Source organism: Taudactylus pleione, unplaced genomic scaffold (assembly GCF_031769625.1).
Source record: "Taudactylus pleione unplaced genomic scaffold, aTauple2 ptg000010l, whole genome shotgun sequence".
NCBI classification, from domain to species: Eukaryota; Metazoa; Chordata; class Amphibia; order Anura; family Myobatrachidae; genus Taudactylus; species Taudactylus pleione.
In genome coordinates this window covers 9,049,442-9,069,419 of record NW_028284413.1, presented here as the reverse complement: position 1 = coordinate 9,069,419, position 19,978 = coordinate 9,049,442, and positions in this window count along the sequence as shown.

The following is a 19,978-nucleotide window of genomic DNA, read 5'->3' as shown; positions in this document are numbered from 1 at the left end:
GATCAAGAAAATGGCCACTCACATGGGAGGGTGAGGAGGTCCATTGAGAAAGGCCAAATGAAAATGTGAGGGTGAGGAGTTTGGAGGCAGAGGATTCTGTGGGGATATCAATTGGAACACTGAAGTCACCTAGGATAATGGTGTGAAGGTCTGAGGAGAGAATGTGAGAGAGCCAGGAAGCAAAGTTGTCAAGGAACTTGGAGGGAGGGCCAGGGGGAAGGTAAATAACAGCTACTCTGAGGTGTACTTGGTGAAAGAGGCGTATAGCATGGACTTCAAATGTAGAGAATGTAAGGGATGATATAAGTAACCGGGGGATAGAAGTACCCCAACACCACCACCTTGGTGACCCCAGATCAAAAGGTGTGGGAAAAGGTGAGGCCCCCAGAGGAGAGAGCTGCAGGGGAAGTGGTGTCAGAGGGTAAAATCCAGGTTTCAGTAATGGCTAGGAGATTCAGGGAGTTGGAGATGAAAAGATCATGGGTGGGTGTCAGGGTTCAGCCTAGGATCGGCTATCTCTTACCTCCGTGCCGGCTTCCCCTGACTTCCTTGTGGTCAGACGCCTGGTGCAGTGAGGGGTGAGATGCTGAGTATTCTACCTTAGGTGCTTTTGTGGACTTCCATGGTCGGCTGTGTATTTTGGGGATCTGAGTTCCCATCATGGGTGCCGCCATGACAGTTCCTTTCATGTGACAGTCCTCCTTACCAATGGTAGCATGATCTCAGTCAGCTGTCGCTGTTCTCCAATAATCTGCTACCCCTGGGTATAAATCCACCCCCAGAACTTCAGGAAGATGCTGTTCAACTTCGTTATTCCAGTGCCTGTGATACTCCCACTGTTGCTCTGTGCTATATCCTTCAGCGTGTTGCTTCAGCCTGCTCACAGTTCTCCAGTTTCCTGTATTAGCTTCCATGCTATTCTCAATCTGAGAGATCAGTTCTCTCCCAGTATCCTGTCTTTCATATTTTCTATGTCTGTGTGTCTTGTTAAGTGCTGTTAGTTCTGTGGCTATTACCCTGTGTCACTGAGGTGTCAGATTACCTGCTATTACTATTAGCTCCCAGCTGCACCTTTTAGCATTCCCAGCCTGTCTACCTCTCTGTGTCTCACTGTGCTAATCACTAGTTAGCTCACAGCTGGACCTCCCAGCACTCTCCCAGTATTTGCCTTTGCCCAGCACCAGCATTTCTAGCTCTCCCAGTATTTTGCCTTTGTTCAGCACCAGCATTTCTAGTTTTCCCAGAATAAGCATTTGTCCATTCTGCTCTGTGTTTGTCTGTGCAGCCAGCACCTGCATATTTAGCAAACTCCAGTACCTGCCAGTGTCCTCATGTCCCTGAGCTGCTGTGCTAATCAGTTCCTGGTTTTCTCAGCGATTCTCAGTACATTTCTCAGTAATCTCATGCAAGCCAGTGATCAGGCTTTCTAATGGTGCGGTCTCCAGTGCTAGAAGGGGAGCCAGTAGAAGGTGGGCAGGGAGGGAGATTCATGATATGTGGATGGAGGTGGGGTGAAGTAATAGGGAGAGGGGGGTGGGAGGAGGGATTAGCAGTGAGGTAGTAGGACTAATGGGACTGAAGTGGAGTAATGGGAGAAGATGGGGAGGAAGGTAGAGGAGAGGAGATAAGGGGAGGAGGAAGTGGAGGAGACCAGTGGGAAAGGATAAAGGTGGAAGCAAGGGACAGAACAAAAGATTAGGTAGACACTGAGTGAAGGTGGGAGTTGAAGAAAACATGGTCATGGTAATGATAAGGTAAATAGGGGAAGAAAAAGTTGAAACTAGGAAAAAAGAAAGAATGTGAGAGTGCAGATTTCCAGAAATGCAAGAAGTAGTACAATGTGAGAAAACTGTACAACAAAAGTTTATTTTTGAGTATAATAAAAGTGGAGTTTTGGTGGGGGCAGAAATTAAATAATAAACTAGACAGTGGTAGGAACTAGATGATATAAGACTTAAGGTGGTCATCCACTAGGCGATTAAACCTAGCGATTGAGCGATAACGACCATCGTTATCGCTAAATTGCTTGGTAATTGGCCGCAAATCGGGAAGTAAAGTGTTAAAAACGACCAGCGATGCGCACGCCCGCTGGTCGTTTTTAACATCTATCATCGCCCGAACATGTTGGTCAACCTGACGACCGCCATCCGGTTGCCATGTTCGGGGATGATTGATCTGCATACACTGAACGTCTGAACGTTCAGTGTATGCACTTCACCCCTAGGGAGACGACGGCGCGATTACTATGTCCTAATCGTGCAGTCGTCCCCGCATCTAGTAGCGGATGGGCATCATTAGAAAAAGAGCTAAGGTACAATAACATTATTATAGAGGTAAGCTGACATTAACACAGATAAGTACGCATTAAGATTATATGTAAAGCACAGATAGTAACAAGGGAGGCACCAGGTTTATGTAGCCACCAAACAGGGAGTTCAGTAATGAAAGTCCTGGTTATGTATTCCACAGGATCTTGTAGTTTGGAGAATGTGAACTCACAATTGTTGATCCCACTTTGTCCAATTCATGTTTGGGTAGTTGTTTGATTGCAGATTGGTGGTTTTCCTTCTGTTTCACTTCTGTTTAATGCTGCAGGAGACAAAAGATAAAAGGATGCATATAGCTTTGTACACTTGTAGCTCAGAGTGGTCACATCCTCTTGGCACAAAATTATGACTCATATGTAACATCAATAAGGATCATTACATATGCTATGAACACAAAAGGTGCATACACACGTAACGATTTTGTTACCAACGATTTTTTAAAGTGTAATGAATGATTTTTTGAACTACAAACGATTTTTGGAACTTCCCTTAATGAAAATCGTTCAGTTGGTCAGTCAGAATGAACTACAAACTACAAATGGGAACGCACATGAACAATAATCGTTCATCGTTATAACTCAAAAACTTAATGATTTTTCAACAATTGAACCATAGCGACGTTGCTTTAGTTAAATCGTTCAAAAAGACCACAGTACCACCCAGCAGTGGCGGAACTCCCGCAGCCAATGGAGTCATTTGCCGCCGGGCATCAGCCCTGAAGGGGGCACCTGGCTCCATTGTCCCCGGGAGCTGCATGGAGAAGGAGCGCCAATGATCGGCGCTCCACCTCCATTGGCGCAACTACGGAGGGTGCAAGGGGTGCGGTCGCACCCCTGCACCCTCCATTTGCCGGGCGCCCGCTGAGTGTGTTACCAGCGGGTGCCCGGCTCCTATCCTCCTGGCGGTAGCCAGAGGACAGAGCTTCCTCCGTCTTCCGGGTCCCGCAGTGTACTATGGGAGTGATGTCATAACGTCACTCCCATAGTGCTGAGGAGCGGACGCCGGGGACAATGGAGCTCAGGAGTGAGCTCCGTCTTCCGGGTCCCGCAGTGCACTATGGGAGTGACGTAATGACGTCACTCCCATAGTGCCGAGGAGCAGACACCAGGGATGGACGGCAGCAGCACTGGAGCGGGGAATAAAGGTAAGTGTTTGTTTGTTTGTTTTTTGTGTGTGCGCGCGCGGTGGGGGCCATCACTACTGGGGGCAACTACAGGGGCCTACTACTGGGGGAAACTACAGGGGCTCACTACTGGGGGAAACTACAGGGGCTCACTACTGGGGGCAACTACAGGGGCCTGCTACTGGGGGTAACTACAGGGGCTCACTACTGGGGGTAACTACAGGGGCCTCATTACTGGGGGTAACTACAGGGGCCTCACTACTGGGGGTAACTACAGGGGCCTCATTACTGGGGGTAACTACAGGGGCCTCGCTACTGGGGGTAACCTCAGGGGCCTCGCTACTGGGGGTAACCTCAGGGGCCTCGCTACTGGGGGTAACCTCAGGGGCCTCGCTACTGGGGGTAACCTCAGGGGCCTCACTATTGGGGGCAACTACAGGGGGCTCACTACTGGGGGCAACTACAGGGGCCTCACTACTGGGGGCAACTACAGGGGGCTCACTACTGGGGGCAACTACAAGGGGCCTCACTACTGGGGGCAACTACAGGGGGCTCACTACTGGGGGCAACTACAAGGGGCCTCACTACTGAGGGCAACTACAAGGGGCCTCATTACTGGGGGCAACTACAAGGGGCCTCACTACTGGGGGCAACTACCGGGTGCTCACTACTGGATGTACTGCATAGGGGGACCATTACTGGGGAGCACTACATAGGCGGACCACTACTGGGGACATTATATAAAAGGAACTGCATAAGGGGGGCGGCGGCAGCAGGGGCTGGCATAGGTGCTGGGGGCATAGGTACATTTTAGTTTGGGGGGGGGGCACCAACATTTATCTTGCCTCCGGGCACCTGGGATGAAGTTACGCCACTGCCACCCAGCGCAACTGTTCCACTGAGGCACAATACCATGCCGAACAGGTGGTGTTGACTGACCTGGTAGAATGAGTCATGACCCAATCGGGGACCGAAGCACCTTCCGTAACGTAGTCCCGGCGAATAGTAGCTGTAATCTATTGTAAAACCAACTGTTTAGAGGCAGGCCAACCTCTTTTATTGGCATCATATCATATAAAAGTCTTTTGGAAAGAAAAAGTTCTGTTCACATAGATTTGTAATACTCTCACCACATCTAGCAGAAAACGATTGGTCTCTGGCAACTGTTCCACTTGAAAAGCTAGAAAAACAATATCCTGATTCAAGTGGAACTTGCAAATAAGTTTAGGCTGGAAGCATGGCCTTGACCGAAGAACTGCTCTATCTTCGTGAAAGCTGACAAAATGGTCAGAAGAAAAGATTCCAAAGGAAAAATCCTCCAGTTACACTGATTAAAGAGGCTCAAATGGTGACTTAAGCATTAAGTTAAGATCCCAAAGTGATCAAGTTAGCATGTAAGGAGGTTAAATATGGAAAGGTCCTTGTAAAAAGGTCTGACCCTCTGGGATAATGTCTGTTTCTGCTGAAAAATAAATATATGTTTTTCATACTCTGTGGTAAATGTTTGATGAAACCAGTTTTAGTGCCGAATCATAGTTTGAATGACCTTTTGAGCAGTGGCATAACTATGGCAGGGCGAGCGGGGCAAGTGCCCTGGGCGCCGTGGGACCGGTGACGCAGGGGGGGGGTGCTGCCGACCACTGTACCAGCCTGCCCTAGATAGCCAGTGTAGCGGTGCTAGGCTTCCCTGCACCCAGCACCGGTCCTGTGTTGCACACACAGCCTCCCCCTTTCCCTCCCCCTGAGCAGTTACCCAATAGCACCAGGCGGAGGGTGGAAGGCGGGCTCCGGCTGGGGTATGTACACACACATCGCCGCCAGCATGGTGGCGATGTGTGTGTTAACCAGCCAGCAGCCAATGAGAGTCAGACAGACTCTCATTGGCTGCTGCTGCACACACATCTCCGCCGCCCGGAGGCTACGTGTGTGTTAATCAGTAGCCAATGAGAGTCAGACAGGCTTGGCTGCTGTGCCCACTGCAAGAGCCGGGCTGGAGCTCACTCATGAGCTCTGTCTTCCAGCTCCTGCAGTGGGTAATGGGAGAGACATCATGACGTCATGACATCTCTCCCATAATGCAGAGCATGACATCTCTCCCATAATGCAGAGCGTGCCACCACTACCGTGGTGTGGACAGCAGCGGGAGCAGGAGCAGGGATTAAGGTAAGTGCTATTTTTTTTAAACTCATGTGTTGTCTATTGGGGGCACTGCATCAGGGGGGACCACTACTTGGGGCACTACTGGGGAGGGGGCTACTATTGGGGTTCTGCATCGGGGGTACCAACTACTGGGGGCACTAATGGGGAGGGGGCTACTACTGGGGGCACTGCATGGGGGGGACTATTGGGGGCACTGTATAAGGGGCACTGGATAGGGGGGATCATTACTTGGGGACTGCATAAGGGGGAACACTACTGGGGGCACTGTATAAGGGGCACTGGATAGGGGAGATCACTACTGGGGGCACTGTATAAGGGGCACTACTGGGGGCACTAAATACAAAAGATATACCACAATGGTACACAGAAATAAATATAAAAATATAAATATATATATAAATGTAATAAATATTGATGAATCATAAAAGATACATAACCAATTGAATAGCAAGACAAGTAAATATTACAAAAATAGGAAAATAAATAAAGAACATATAAATATAAATGATATAGGCAGATGAAAAATAGGGATAATGTTGCTAATAGCTGAATGATGGATGGAGCTGTGCTGTAATCCGGATAATGAAAGGACAATCAATAAATTCGTAGGCAGTTCAAGTGCATCAGTTGTTAACACTTGACACAGGTTCATGAATGATACCTTGTGTACGGCAACAGTGTATCCACCGTACTGTAACAATTGTGTCCATCTGTAGTATCAAAATGGAGTATGCAGCGTGTAGAGTAAAGAACACAAGCTACCGTGTTTGAATATATCTGAGTATCACCCCGTTGGGTGCCACAGTGCTTGATAAAATTATAATGTAATTACTGACCAGCATTGAGGTCTCAAGCTGCTGAGGATACTCCGGTGCAGTGGCTCCCTGTCAGGCTTAGATGTAAAGAAAGCCGGCCAGATGGATGGAGCTGGGGGAGATGCTGGAAGTGGTTCCAATTGTACAGGGGCAAGCACTGGAAACAGCGTGCAGGGACCGGTTACAGCACAAATCAGCGTGGTCAGATAATGGGTTGCAATGCGTTTCGTCCCGTTCCTGGGACTTTTTCAAGCTGAGGGGGCACTGCATAGGGGGGACCACTACATGGGGCACTGTATAAGGGGCACTACTGGGGGCACTGTATAAGGGGCACTGGATAGGGGAGATCACTACTGGGGGCACTGTATAAGGGGCACTACTGGGGGCACTAAATACAAAAGATATACCACAATGGTACACAGAAATAAATATAAAAATATAAATATATATATAAATGTAATAAATATTGATGAATCATAAAAGATACATAACCAATTGAATAGCAAGACAAGTAAATATTACAAAAATAGGAAAATAAATAAAGAACATATAAATATAAATGATATAGGCAGATGAAAAATAGGGATAATGTTGCTAATAGCTGAATGATGGATGGAGCTGTGCTGTAATCCGGATAATGAAAGGACAATCAATAAATTCGTAGGCAATTCAAGTGCATCAGTTGTTAACACTTGACACAGGTTCATGAATGATACCTTGTGTACGGCAACAGTGTATCCACCGTACTGTAACAATTGTGTCCGTCTGTAGTATCAAAATGGAGTATGCAGCGTGTAGAGTAAAGAACACAAGCTACCGTGTTTGAATATATCTGAGTATCACCCCGTTGGGTGCCACAGTGCTTGATAAAATTATAATGTAATTACTGACCAGCATTGAGGTCTCAAGCTGCTGAGGATACTCCGGTGCAGTGGCTCCCTGTCAGGCTTAGATGTAAAGAAAGCCGGCCAGATGGATGGAGCTGGGGGAGATGCTGGAAGTGGTTCCAATTGTACAGGGGCAGGCACTGGAAACAGCGTGCAGGGACCGGTTACAGCACAAATCAGCGTGGTCAGATAATGGGTTGCAATGCGTTTCGTCCCGTTCCTGGGACTTTTTCAAGCTGAGGGGGCACTGCATAGGGGGGACCACTACATGGGGCACTGTATAAGGGGCACTACTGGGGGCACTGTATAAGGGGCACTACTGGGGGCACTGTATAAGGGGGACCGCTACTGGGGGCACAGCATAGAGCGGACCACTACAGGGGGCACTGCATAAGGGGGATCACTACTGGGGGCCTGCATAAGGGAGACCACTACTGGGGGCACTGTATAAGGGGGACCACTACTGGGGGTACTGTATAAGGGGCACTACTGGGGGCCTGCATAAGAGGGATCACTACGTTGGACATACTGGGGGTACTGTATTAGGGGCACTACTGTGGGCCTGCATAAGGGGGACCACTACTGGGGGTACTGTATAAGGGGCACTACTGGGGGCCTGCATAAGAGGGATCACTACGTTGGACATACTGGGGGTACTGTATTAGGGGCACTACTGTGGGCCTGCATAAGGGGGACCACTACTGGGGGCACTGCATTAAGGTGCATCTGGAGTGGAAAGGAATTTTCAGAGTGATGAGAGAGGGGTGTGTGTCATGTTGACATGCCCCATTTTTAAGTGGCCACGCCCCTTGTGACCACGACCATTTTCTGACGCGTGTGCCGCACAGGGGGGGAAGTTCCATTTTTTTAATTTGCCCTGTGCTCCATGTACCCTAGTTACACCACTGCTTTTCAGTCAACCCTTTGCATGGAGGAACATGACATCAATATTCATGCCATTAAACTTAGGCCAAATCTTGAAACTTAGGCCAAATCTTGATGGAAAAAGGGTCCTTGAATTAGCAGATCTTTTCTTAATTTTATTTATTTTATTATTTATTACCAGTTATTTAAATAGTGCACACATATTCCGCAGCGCTTTACAGAGAATATCTTACCATTCACATCTGTCCCTGCCCCAGTGGAGCTTACAATCTATATTCCTTACCACATGCTCACCAACATGCACACTATGCTCAATTTTGTTGGGAGCCAATTAACCTACCAGTATATTTTTGGAGCGTGGCAGGAAACCAGAGTACCAGAGAAAACCCACGCAAGCACATGGAGAATATACAAATTCCTCACAGTTAGGACCGTAGTGGGAACCGAACCCATGACCTCAGTGCTGTGAGGCAGTAATGTTAACCATTACACCGTCTGTGCTGTCCGCTGTCCACTGTGGATCTGTCACCATTCACAGAAGAGCTGCATAGCAAGCTCTCCATAGCCAATCTGGAGGAATTGTCTCCAGGTTTTCTGAGCACCTGAGAAATCATGTGAAAGAGGGGAAATAATGTGCCAGTCTGAACTTCCATGGCACAGTCATGGTACCCACCAGGAAAGCTTCCGGATCTCTGCTCCTTGCACACTAACATTCAACTTTGGGATGCCATCTAGAGGGAGTAAGATTAATCCCTCCCTGTCCCCACATATCATTTATCTGCCTGAATACTTCCTGGTGAAGGGAGAATTCTCCTGGATGGATCTATTGATGATTTAGGAAGTCTACTTTTTACCACCCCCAATACGAAAGTCATCAAGATTGGAGAGACATGATATTCTGCCCAATGCATTATCTTAGTAGTCTCCTTCATGGCTAGATGATTCATTGTCCCTCCTTAGTGGTTGATATATGCTACCTCTGTAGCATTGTCCAATTGTATTCTGACAGGGCTATCATTAAGGCTCCTTGTGGAGCATTTAGAACTGCTTTGTCACGACCAAAGCTGTTATACCTGGCAAGTTGTGGTCTCTACCTGTACGGGTGCTGTGCTGTGGCGTGGTCCTACCAGTGGGGGTGCTGGTTTCTGGAGGTTGGCACGAAGTGCGCAGGGAATTACTTGGTGCCACCATCTTGGTTTTGAGCATGTGACCTGAATGGACCAATCAGGTTAGTGGATCGTGTGTGAACTCTCAGAAGCCTATCATGCACATTCCCATGGTTCAGCACGCCCTCTAGCTGCCAGTGCAACGTGTTCACAGTGCTAGATGTGAGAGAGTTCTCTGTGCTCCTTAGCCTGTGTGATTATTGCAGTCCCAGCAGTCCTCCGTTTCCTGCTCTGTCTCCACCTCAGGCTGTTCCCGGATACCCGCATCTACCCTGCTATACCCCATTACTCACCCCACTGTTTGTGACTCCTCCAGCTCTCCGGACTCAGAGCCCACTCCAGTACTACAGTCCTCTGTTCCTCAGTCACACCTCCATTTGATTTTCTTTTTCTCTGCCAGATACCAGTTCCCAGCTTCATTATTGGACATTGTTGTTTTTTTCCCTGCCAGACATTTGTTTTCATTCTCACATACCAGATTTATTTTCTGCCAGTTTATTATCTATTACCATTTCATGAATAATAATACTCCTATAAAACCTGCTACATTCCAATACTACAAACCCTGTTCCTGTTTCTTCTCCTGCATCCACTCCGGGTTCAAAAAATAATCCAGACCTGACATGCTCTTAATTCTAATACATTAAAGGGTATCAAGGTCTCCTCCTGAGACCAGAACCCCTAAAATCATAGAGATAAGTACACTACCATTCCCATCTTTGGAGGCTGGTCTGTCTAATTCCAAATGTAGCCGGGATGTCCTCTATTGAGGTTCTGGGTGTTCAGCCACTACAACACAGTTTGGGATGACAGGCAAAAGATTTTTTATGCCAGGAGCAGATTCAAGCAAGACAATCTGGCAAAGATCTTTATAACCGAACGAAAGAATTCCATCCAGAATTTGTCCACTTGTAAATAAAGTTAAAAAAATTATCACAAAAAGAGCCAGTCGCCAATTAACAATAAATGTACTAACATACTGTATATACTGTAAATAATGAATGTGATATACTGTAATTATATAAGGAATAGAGGTGAAGCAGCAGCTTCAATAGTAGTGTGTGTATCGCTTACTAATCAACAAAAACATACTAATATAGAACACTGTGATACTGCAATAGTAAACTTGTTATAATGGGAGAGTTTACATTAATTAATGAGACACGTTTTATAGATAAGTAGGAAATTTTATAGAAAAAGAACCCAAACAGTTTAATATAAAAGAACAATAAAAACTATTTATAAATAAATAGCACAAAAAAGATACAAGCTAGTATCAATAAAAAATGCATATATAACATATACTGTCTTGGGTGTAGATTTACTACAGTTTCTGAAAATGAAAATTGGTGGTGTTGCCCATAGGAACCAATCAGACTGTAGCTATCATTTCCTTATTGCTTCCTAGAAAATGATAGGCAGAAGCTGATTGGTTGCTATGGGGAACACCTCCACTTGTCTGTTTAAAAAGCTTTAGTAAATCTACCCCTTAGTCAGGGGCATATATCTACCCATTGGCCAGGATGGCACTCGCCAGGGGCGCCGTTCAAAGGCGGGGTGCCATCCGGCAGTGCCACCAGCAGCCAATAGGTGGACTACCCCAAGGGCTTGAACTAGCTCCGCTAGTCCTCCGGGCCCCACAAGTGTAGGGCAGACCACAGTGAGAGCGGTCTGCCCTACACAGTAACAAACACAGACAGCTGCCAGCGGCGGCTGTGTGTTTGTTATAGCAGCCAGCCAATGAGAGTCAGACAGACTCTCATTGGCTGCTGCGTCCACAGAGGGAGCCGGCTGGAGCTCACTCATGAGCTCCGCCTTCCGGCTCCCCCAGCAGCGGGTGATGGGAGAGACGTCATGACATCTCTCCCATCCCATAGTGCAGAGCGAAAGCGGGTCCGGAGGAGTGGACAGCGGCAGACGTCGGCAGGAGCGGGAATCAGGTAAGTTACTATTTTTTTTTTCTGTGTGTGTTTTTTTTCTGGCACAGCACAGGGGGTGTGTGGCTACTAGGGGGCACTGTATAGGGGGGGCCGCTACTTGGGGCATGTTATGGGGGGGTGGCTGCTACTGGGGTCACTGTACAGGGGGGCCACTGCTGGGGGCACTGTATAGGGGGGCTGCTACTGGGGGCACTGTATAGGGACTGGGGGCAATGCATAGGGGGACTACTAATGGGGCAATGCATAAGGGGGACTGCTACTGGGGGCAATGCATAAGGGTGACTACTACTGAGGGCACTGTATAGGGGGGACTACTACTGGGGGCACTGCATAGGGGTGACTACTACTGGGGGCACTGCATAGGGGGGACTACTACTGGGGGCACTGCATAGAGGGGACTACTACTGGGGGCACTCCATAGAGGGGACTACTACTGGGGGCACTGAATACAGGGAACTACTACGGGGGGCACTGCATACAGGGGACTACTACTGGGGGCACTGCATAGGGGGGACTACTACTGGGGACACTGCATAGGGGGGACTACTACTGGGGGGCACTTCCTGTGGAAGGGGGGGAGGGGGCACCAGTCCATTACCTTGCCAGGGGCGCTCAGATCCCTAGATACACCCCTGCCCTTAGTACTGTTGGATAACCATGGTTGCAACCAACCCCTTCAGTAATGAGACACATTGTCCCAGGTGATAGTAACACTGGAAATCTGGAACAATATGATGATACAAAGTGAGATGTATGTAGCAGATGCTTTGGACAAACATAGGACTCTACACAAATTGTCCAGAGAATTGTTGGGCTAGTAAATCGGAAGTCCCAAACAGGTCCAACATTGGATAGTTGGCAATCTGATGGAATCTGCACAAGTGATGCAGTGCCCATCCTCATTCACTCATGGAAATCTGAGCTCCGTATGCAGCAAGTAACAGCAATCAGCAAGGGGTCCCAGCAGTAATTAGGATTCAGAGCATTTGGATGTCGGACTGGAATAGCAACACCACGGATCTGACATGTTTTGCCTCATCAACTGAGGCTTTTTCAAAGAATCGAAATCCCATTGTTGACTAAGAAGCGACGCTGACACATCTGATGTTGTGTGAACAGCCTTACACACGTACTAATACACCCTCTTACACACGTGGTGATGGGATACATGCTTAGAAGGTAAGTTTGTCTGTTATCAATTGTAACCCTGATGAAAATGTTGAATCGTCGAAAAGTCGGTTGTCCTAATCTGTGTTTATTCTAAGAGTGTTGTCCCCGCTATTTACAAGTCTTTAACCCATGAGGGCAAAGATAATGGGCGGCCACCCAGGAAGCACATGTGCCATCACTAGCTACAGTATTTTTCCATCTTCATAGAAACATGTCTGCATTATGCATTCACACAATCTATTCCGCAACTGGTTAGTGGTTACTTTTTTGTTTACTAAACAATATGTATTAACCACGCTTTCATTTATTTTATTTGTTATGGGAAAATTATATGGTGATATTATAAAGGTTAGAATAGCAGTATTCAGAGAAATGTCTCTTTTAAAACTGTAACCGCTGTCAATGGATTACATAGAAGTATAAATATCATGTTGCCAATCACTGTTATAGGGAAAGTTATGTTTTCTGGGTAACAATACACAAAATGGTTAATAAATGTGATGTCAAGGTGCTGACCGGGTCACCAAGGCAATCTGTGGATTAATATATACACTGTAAAATAAATTTTCCGGTAGTGATGTGTTTCTTGGTATGAACTGTTTTTTAGTGATTTTCCAGGACATTTTCTACTGTAGATGTCAAACTGAATGGCAAATATTTAAATCCTGTAGCTGAGTCCTGGGCAAAACTGTGTCAAAAAATAAGATGCTTTAGAAATTGAGGGAAAAGTAGAGTAAAAAAAACCTAAACCACTTTAAAACGCTCTAAAAAGCTACCTTTTAGATTTTCTGTCACTTGCCACATAATGCTAATGCACATGCAAATGTCTCAAATGTGCATTTTTGTTAAAAGCTTGGAGTAAGTTTCCACTTTTCTCATACATTGTTTTATTTACAATTACATTTTGCTTCATGTTAGAGCTGAGAGATATTAATTCACTGTCTCAGAGAAGTGCAGGTATGACAGTGTCAGACTGCTCTCAGCACACTTACTGTTTGGTCAAAACAAATGTGGATTCTGGGTAATCACATGAAATTGACATACGTTGGATCATCTCAATAAAGGATCAAAAGATGCTTTCACATGGACAAGTACCCACCATTATGTTTTCTACCAATAGGGCATGGATAGGTGAGGCAAAAACATACTCAAGTCTGGTATTGGACTGTTGAAATATTAAAGAAGTCTTTTATAACATACTGTATCTGGTACTTGTTTTAGAGAACGCTGTATACAGGTGGCACAGATCGTACTCTTCACCTACCTGGTCTCCGGTGGTCTCTGCGGCTCTCGGTGGCCTCCCCTCTCTCTTCTTACTGAAGAGGGGGCTGCTGGGAGTTGAAGGGGCTGCTGGGAGTCCCGGGGGCTCCTGGGAGGCTCCAGGGGTTGGTGGGAGGGGCAAGGGCTGCTGGGAGATGTAGTTCTGCCAGCGCCCATTCCTGGGGGGCCACAAATACACCAGAGGTCACACACACAGTCACTCATACACACTTACATACACCACACACACTACATACTCACCCTGCTACAGAAGAGCCGGCTCCCGATGCTGGATGCAGAAGACAGCACTTTGGATGGTGAGTAAATAAGGACTAATTAAGCTAATTGGAAACTTCCAATTGCTTAAATAGTCCTAAGGGGGGTGCTCGCTGGGTGCCAGAGCAAGTCCCACTGATTTTTCCTAAAATTAACGATTTTAGGAAAAATCACTCTTGCTCTGGAGGTGCGAGAATAAAAACCTCCCGGCGTGCAAAAAAAACCAAAACACCTCACCTAATTGAATTGCAAAAAACCCGCACCTACAGGAAAAACCTCGCAGGTGAGGGTTTTTTGCTATTCTCGCACCCAATTGAATAAGACCCTATATGATGGTTACCTTATAGGAAATTGCTGTGCCTTTTTTCTATGAAAAAACAGGTGCCCGTACCCACCTAAAGTTAGATTGATACAAGATTTATAGTAGTTTCCACCCTCTGAACAAGACTTCAGATACCTATTTAATGTATTTCTGAAATAATTTTGCTGATTTTTTCCCGTCTCTGGAATTAGTTATAAGAATTAAAATTAATACAAAACAAAGTTGCCGGTACCCCGTACCATTGAGTACCATCAGCAAAAAAGCATTGGTATTTGGGATCAAGTCAGTAACTTGAGCCATACATTACTGCAGGATTTTGGCCCAGTTTACAGTTAAGACAAGTGCTTGTTGGGACATTCTTTCTTTCAAATGTATTAATATAATTCATCCATTAATTCTTGATGATGACGCAAATCGCTTTGTTTAGTCTCACCCCCTCCCAGCAGGCTTTCCTGGGAAAGGGGCAGGGGCTAATTATGTACACAGCCCGACCCCACCCCCCGAACTGGCCAGAATCATCTCCTCTCCCGGAAAGGAATTTAGCAATGTCAGTAAGTATGATATAGGTAGGCAAAATGTTTAATGCACTATATGAGAATGTTTGTTCTTTTTCACAAGAGGGATCACATTACTTGTATTATAAATAACTTTTCTGCTAATTGTTCTGCAGCTTATATCTCCCCCACCCTTCACTCTCTTATGGTCTATAGTCTGGCTCTGTGATGGCATGTGGAGACAGGGTGAACACATTGCCCCTCGCCCCTTTGCTCTAGAATTTGCTCATGCAATACGTTATGCTGCGATTTTCGGCACCGGGCAGCAGAAGATTTGGCAACAATGACACAATTCACTATGAAGTGCATCTTCTGGAGTGCCCACTTCACTAGGGAACTAGGTGGATCTGAGAAGCAGATCTACTCTTTCAGGAATCCAGGTGAGCTCCCCAAGGTAGTCTCCCAGACATTATATGCAATTATAGAATGCATTCTATGCTGCTGTCACTCTTGTGGGATTGTTATTATTGGACACTTTTATCCTCATTATATTTTTATTTTGCAAAATCTCAATAAAAAAGTCCCTTTGGTTTAAAGCAAGTGTAAGCAATCTTTGGAACTAGTGCCACAAGATGGCACCAGATAATGTTTTGAGTGGCACACACATTTAGGGTTGTAAACAGGGCCGGTGCAAGGTTTCCGGGCACCCTAAGCAACATTTCACCAAGCGCCCTTGATCCGTCCAATTCAAAATATGCTATGCATCAGTGTCCCCAGTTTATAACATGCACAGTAGTGTCCCCAATTTATAATATCACATATTGAATGTGACACACCAGAGCACTAAAATCATAATGCAGCTCATAACACTGCCGCCAATTCATAATATGCCACACAGAACCTCTATATACCCCTGCCTATACCTTCTAATATCCTTCCTATAAACCTCTAAGGATGACACTAATTTGTGTACGCAGTCATCCAGTAAATAAAGACTCCAGATCTAGAACATGTGGTTCCAAAGCACAAAGTATTATTCAAGTTAAAGTACAGCAGTTACACGCTATGATCCTCATATAATCTTAGCGCAAAGAGATTATACAGACCCAAGTACAATTATACATACGCAGCGCTCTCTGGTCCAGATGTTAGGCATCAGCAAGAAGCCCCTCGTCAATCAGCATTCAGCACAAAGACTAGGAACCCAGGGTCAGAGCACACATATTTATACCCCCAGAAATAAACAACACAATAGAGAAGTTTGTTGCTAATACCATTGGTCCTAAAGGAGAGGGCATATGTTACAAGGCATTTAACAGGTTGATTCAAATAGACACAACCCAGCCTCTAACAACTGGGGGTCTCTGGTTTCCTGCCTCATGCAACATCCTAACAGTTGTTCATATTATGTACATTTTGTTGCTTGAAGTCTCTGCGGTCCATAAGTTGAGAATGCATGATGCGATCTCCACACCGATGGTACTGGAATACTGTTGAAAGAGTACGCATCAGTACAATACCAATCATGGCTTACTTATCATATATAAAACCTTAGATACCAAATAATCTTTATTTCACAGAATGAACAATCTTAAATCTTATACTTTAAAGCTTATTAAACCTTTTATGTGAATATGTAATGTGTAAGTATGCGGGGTGTGATGTAAAGATGCTAGTTAACTTGGGGCAGATGCGTGCGCATGAAGTTAATAAACAGCGTATTCATACAGGATCTTATGCATTCGCTAATATGCGATTAGTTAACAGCGCAATTGTGCGTATTAATGTGTGTATGAGAAATGGTGCACTTAAATCTCACTTAAACTAAGTGAACACCTAGCAGTGTGGAATGCTGAGCCTTATAGTTCCACACACCCCCCTGTCTCAGCAGCCCCCATCCTTCCCAGGCTCAAAAGTACAGTCCTTTGTTCTCCCAGGTTCTTGTGTAAATGCAAATTAGCACAGCTACAAGACCCAAACCTCAGATAACACTGTTGGCTTTGAAGGTATTTTATTGTAGGAAGCCTGCTAATGTAAGGTGCTACAAAGACCCTCTTGCTGTATTCGAGCAGGGCCACCTGGAGTGAGAGCAGACGTTATGTCCATGAAGCTTGTCTACACAGGCTAGTTGTCAAGTGGCCATTTGGTCTGTTTAGCTAATGTAATCCAATTTTGACATACTGTGCAGCCATTTCTGAAATATATCCTTTAAGGGAATTATAATAATGTACACTTTATCCAGAGCACCCAAACTACATAAAGTCATGAAATGGGCTTTTGGTAAATCGCTGTAACTTATGGCGATGGTCACAGATGCAATCGCATGATGCTAATAGTAATATCGCCACATGTACTAAAGTGTGAGTTTATCTAAAATGGCGCTTAGGCGGCCATTCGCAAAATGGCATCTTGCGATCTCATTTCCAAGATGGCGTCTTGTGGCCAGTCGCAAGATGGTGTCGCTGTGATTCAATTTTAAACTGATCTTGTCTCAGCCAATAATCCAGCGAACAACATGCTATCACAATCTGAATTTAAAATATAATTTAGGCTTACATATATATACTATTTAGTGTTATTATGGGATGGCACAAGGTGGTTCTTAATCCATCAATAATGTGTCTCTGAGTGGGGACATAAAACTACTATTATACGCACACCGTGGATCTTGGAAGATCATGTGAAAGGTGTGGGGATACACCAGTCCTATAAAGGCAGTCTCGAAAGGGAATTGAGACTTTACATTATCTGAGGTTTTTATAAATAACATTTCAATAATACATTCTATGCATGTCTAAATATAATACATTAAATGATGGTATTTCCTAGTTCAGGGTTGTAATGCAGTTCTGTATTTACCTCGGTATTCATACTGACCACCATCATAATTTTGTTCTTTCGTTTTACTCTATTTTTACATTTTCCACACTTCAACACAATAGGAACACACCGGACACATATGCCAATTATTATGATGACAATCAGTATAAGGATTAAGAATTTGCCTATACTGGTGATCATTTCCTGGACCCATTCCCCTAGACCTGAGAACCATTTCACTGGGTTCAGCCATGAAACCCATCCTTCTATCTTCTCCCTTACTTCAGCCACTGAAGCGTTATGGTTCTTACGAAACTGCCATTTTAGCTGCAGAATTTCATCCATCTTCCGGTCTATCACCTCCTTGGGGTCGCTGGTATCATTGGTGACATAGGTGCAACATTTTACTCCAAATTGGGTGGCCAACGTTACGCAATACCCTCCAGTAACAGCAGTTAAATAATTTAACACTAGCCTGTGTTGCACCAGTTCTTTCTTGTACGCTTGCAATTCTCTCCCTGTATACCTGAATGTGTCATCGTACATCTCGGTGATATTATCTATCAATTTAGCAAGTTCCTGAATATAACTAAAGTTTAATGTACCCCGAGCGATCCTGGTGGGATCCAATGCGACTAAAACTTGATAGCTAGTTGTCTCACTAATTAACTGAGTGGCTTTGTGCACGTCACCAGGTATCATATTTAGTTTGCTTCTGTGTTCATATTGTGTGTGAAGATATGGTGATGGTGTGCTTTTATGTATACCAAGCATTTCAACATGTGTGAGGGTCATAGCTTCTGGGACTACTCTTCCCAGGTAACACAAACCTTCGGAACACGGGGAGAGACACTTATATGCTTTTCTTCCACATATAAAATATACATTATCAGGGAGAACATAAGGAATGGTATGCATCTTTATCATTAAGCACATTTCCCTTGCAAACAATCCTATTTGTGGGTCTTCCATTTGGTACATGCAAGTTTCTGGCTGTATTATTTTAGCACAATAACCATATGGCACCTTACCAATAATTTCTTTGGTGGAACTCAATGTATACCGACACCTAAAATGTTTCCCACTAGATTTAATTGAGCGTAACAGATCATGGTTTATGGACTCATTATCAGCTATTTGTGAGAAGGTCATCGTCTGATTATTCCCCGTCACTTCCCAACTCCCGGGTTTATTGGAGTTGGTTATGTTTAAACACAAAAGTGATCTATCTACTTGGAATTGATATAGTTTGAAATGAGGTGGTTTGGATGAGAGAAATTTTCCATCCAATGTTTTCCCTTTCTGTAATTCTAAAATTTCCATGATATTCAGTGGAAATGGCACCAACCCTACATTATGCTGTCCCTGTGGCACATTTGAAAACACCCAGCAATCAGTTTGATTTAACACTTTGCCTACCATGCTATGATAATCCTCTAAAGGATACCCACCCCAGTACAGGTTATATTTAGGTTGGCACCGTTGGATTTAGTTCTCATCAACTAGGGACCCACAAAGCTTACAAATACAGAAATCTTCAGACAATAAACCTCCACACCGTCCCCGAGTATCCGGAATAACAGCTCTCTTAACAATAACAGTACTAAGATTGGTCAGACACTCCCCTGATTGGCATTGCACTCCTCCTGACTCTACTCCATCAGCACTGCCATCAGCTCCCATTTCCTCAATCGATCTCCCATCACAGAAACTGGATATTCCCGAACCGACCAGGATGGTGAACACTCTAAAAGAGAATATGAAAATGAACACAGCAGCCCCGTCCATTGTCACAACAAGACCTGCAAATTTCTCTTAGTTCAGGTATCTCACTACGACCTTTTCAATCCTCCCGCTCGCGAGCGACAGGTCCACGCTATCAGCCTTGTCTCCGACTTGTTTCTCCACCGGTTAATTGACCTTTTTGCAGTAAGTGGAATGGACCCAGGTATCTCTCTCAGCCACCTTCAAAGATGTAGTACTTGTCAGCAGCACCTGGTACGGACCTTCCCACCGATCAGTCAAACAACCTGAATGCAAGAAATTTCTGATCATAACATATTCTCCTGGTTCAAAATCATGACAATTAGTTTCAGGCATATCACGGGACAACAATTTCAGTTTCTGCTGCTGTTGCTTTGACTGCTTGCTCATTGATATAAGATACTTTACAGTTACCCTCGTTGTTACCCTTCAAGTCTTCCTGTGGACTTATAATCAAATGAGGTTGTCTACCGAACAGTATTTCAAATGGGGACAGATTTAGAGGGGGTCTAGGAGTGGTCCTTATGCTATGTAGGACCAAAGGTAACACTTCTGGCCATCCTAGTCCA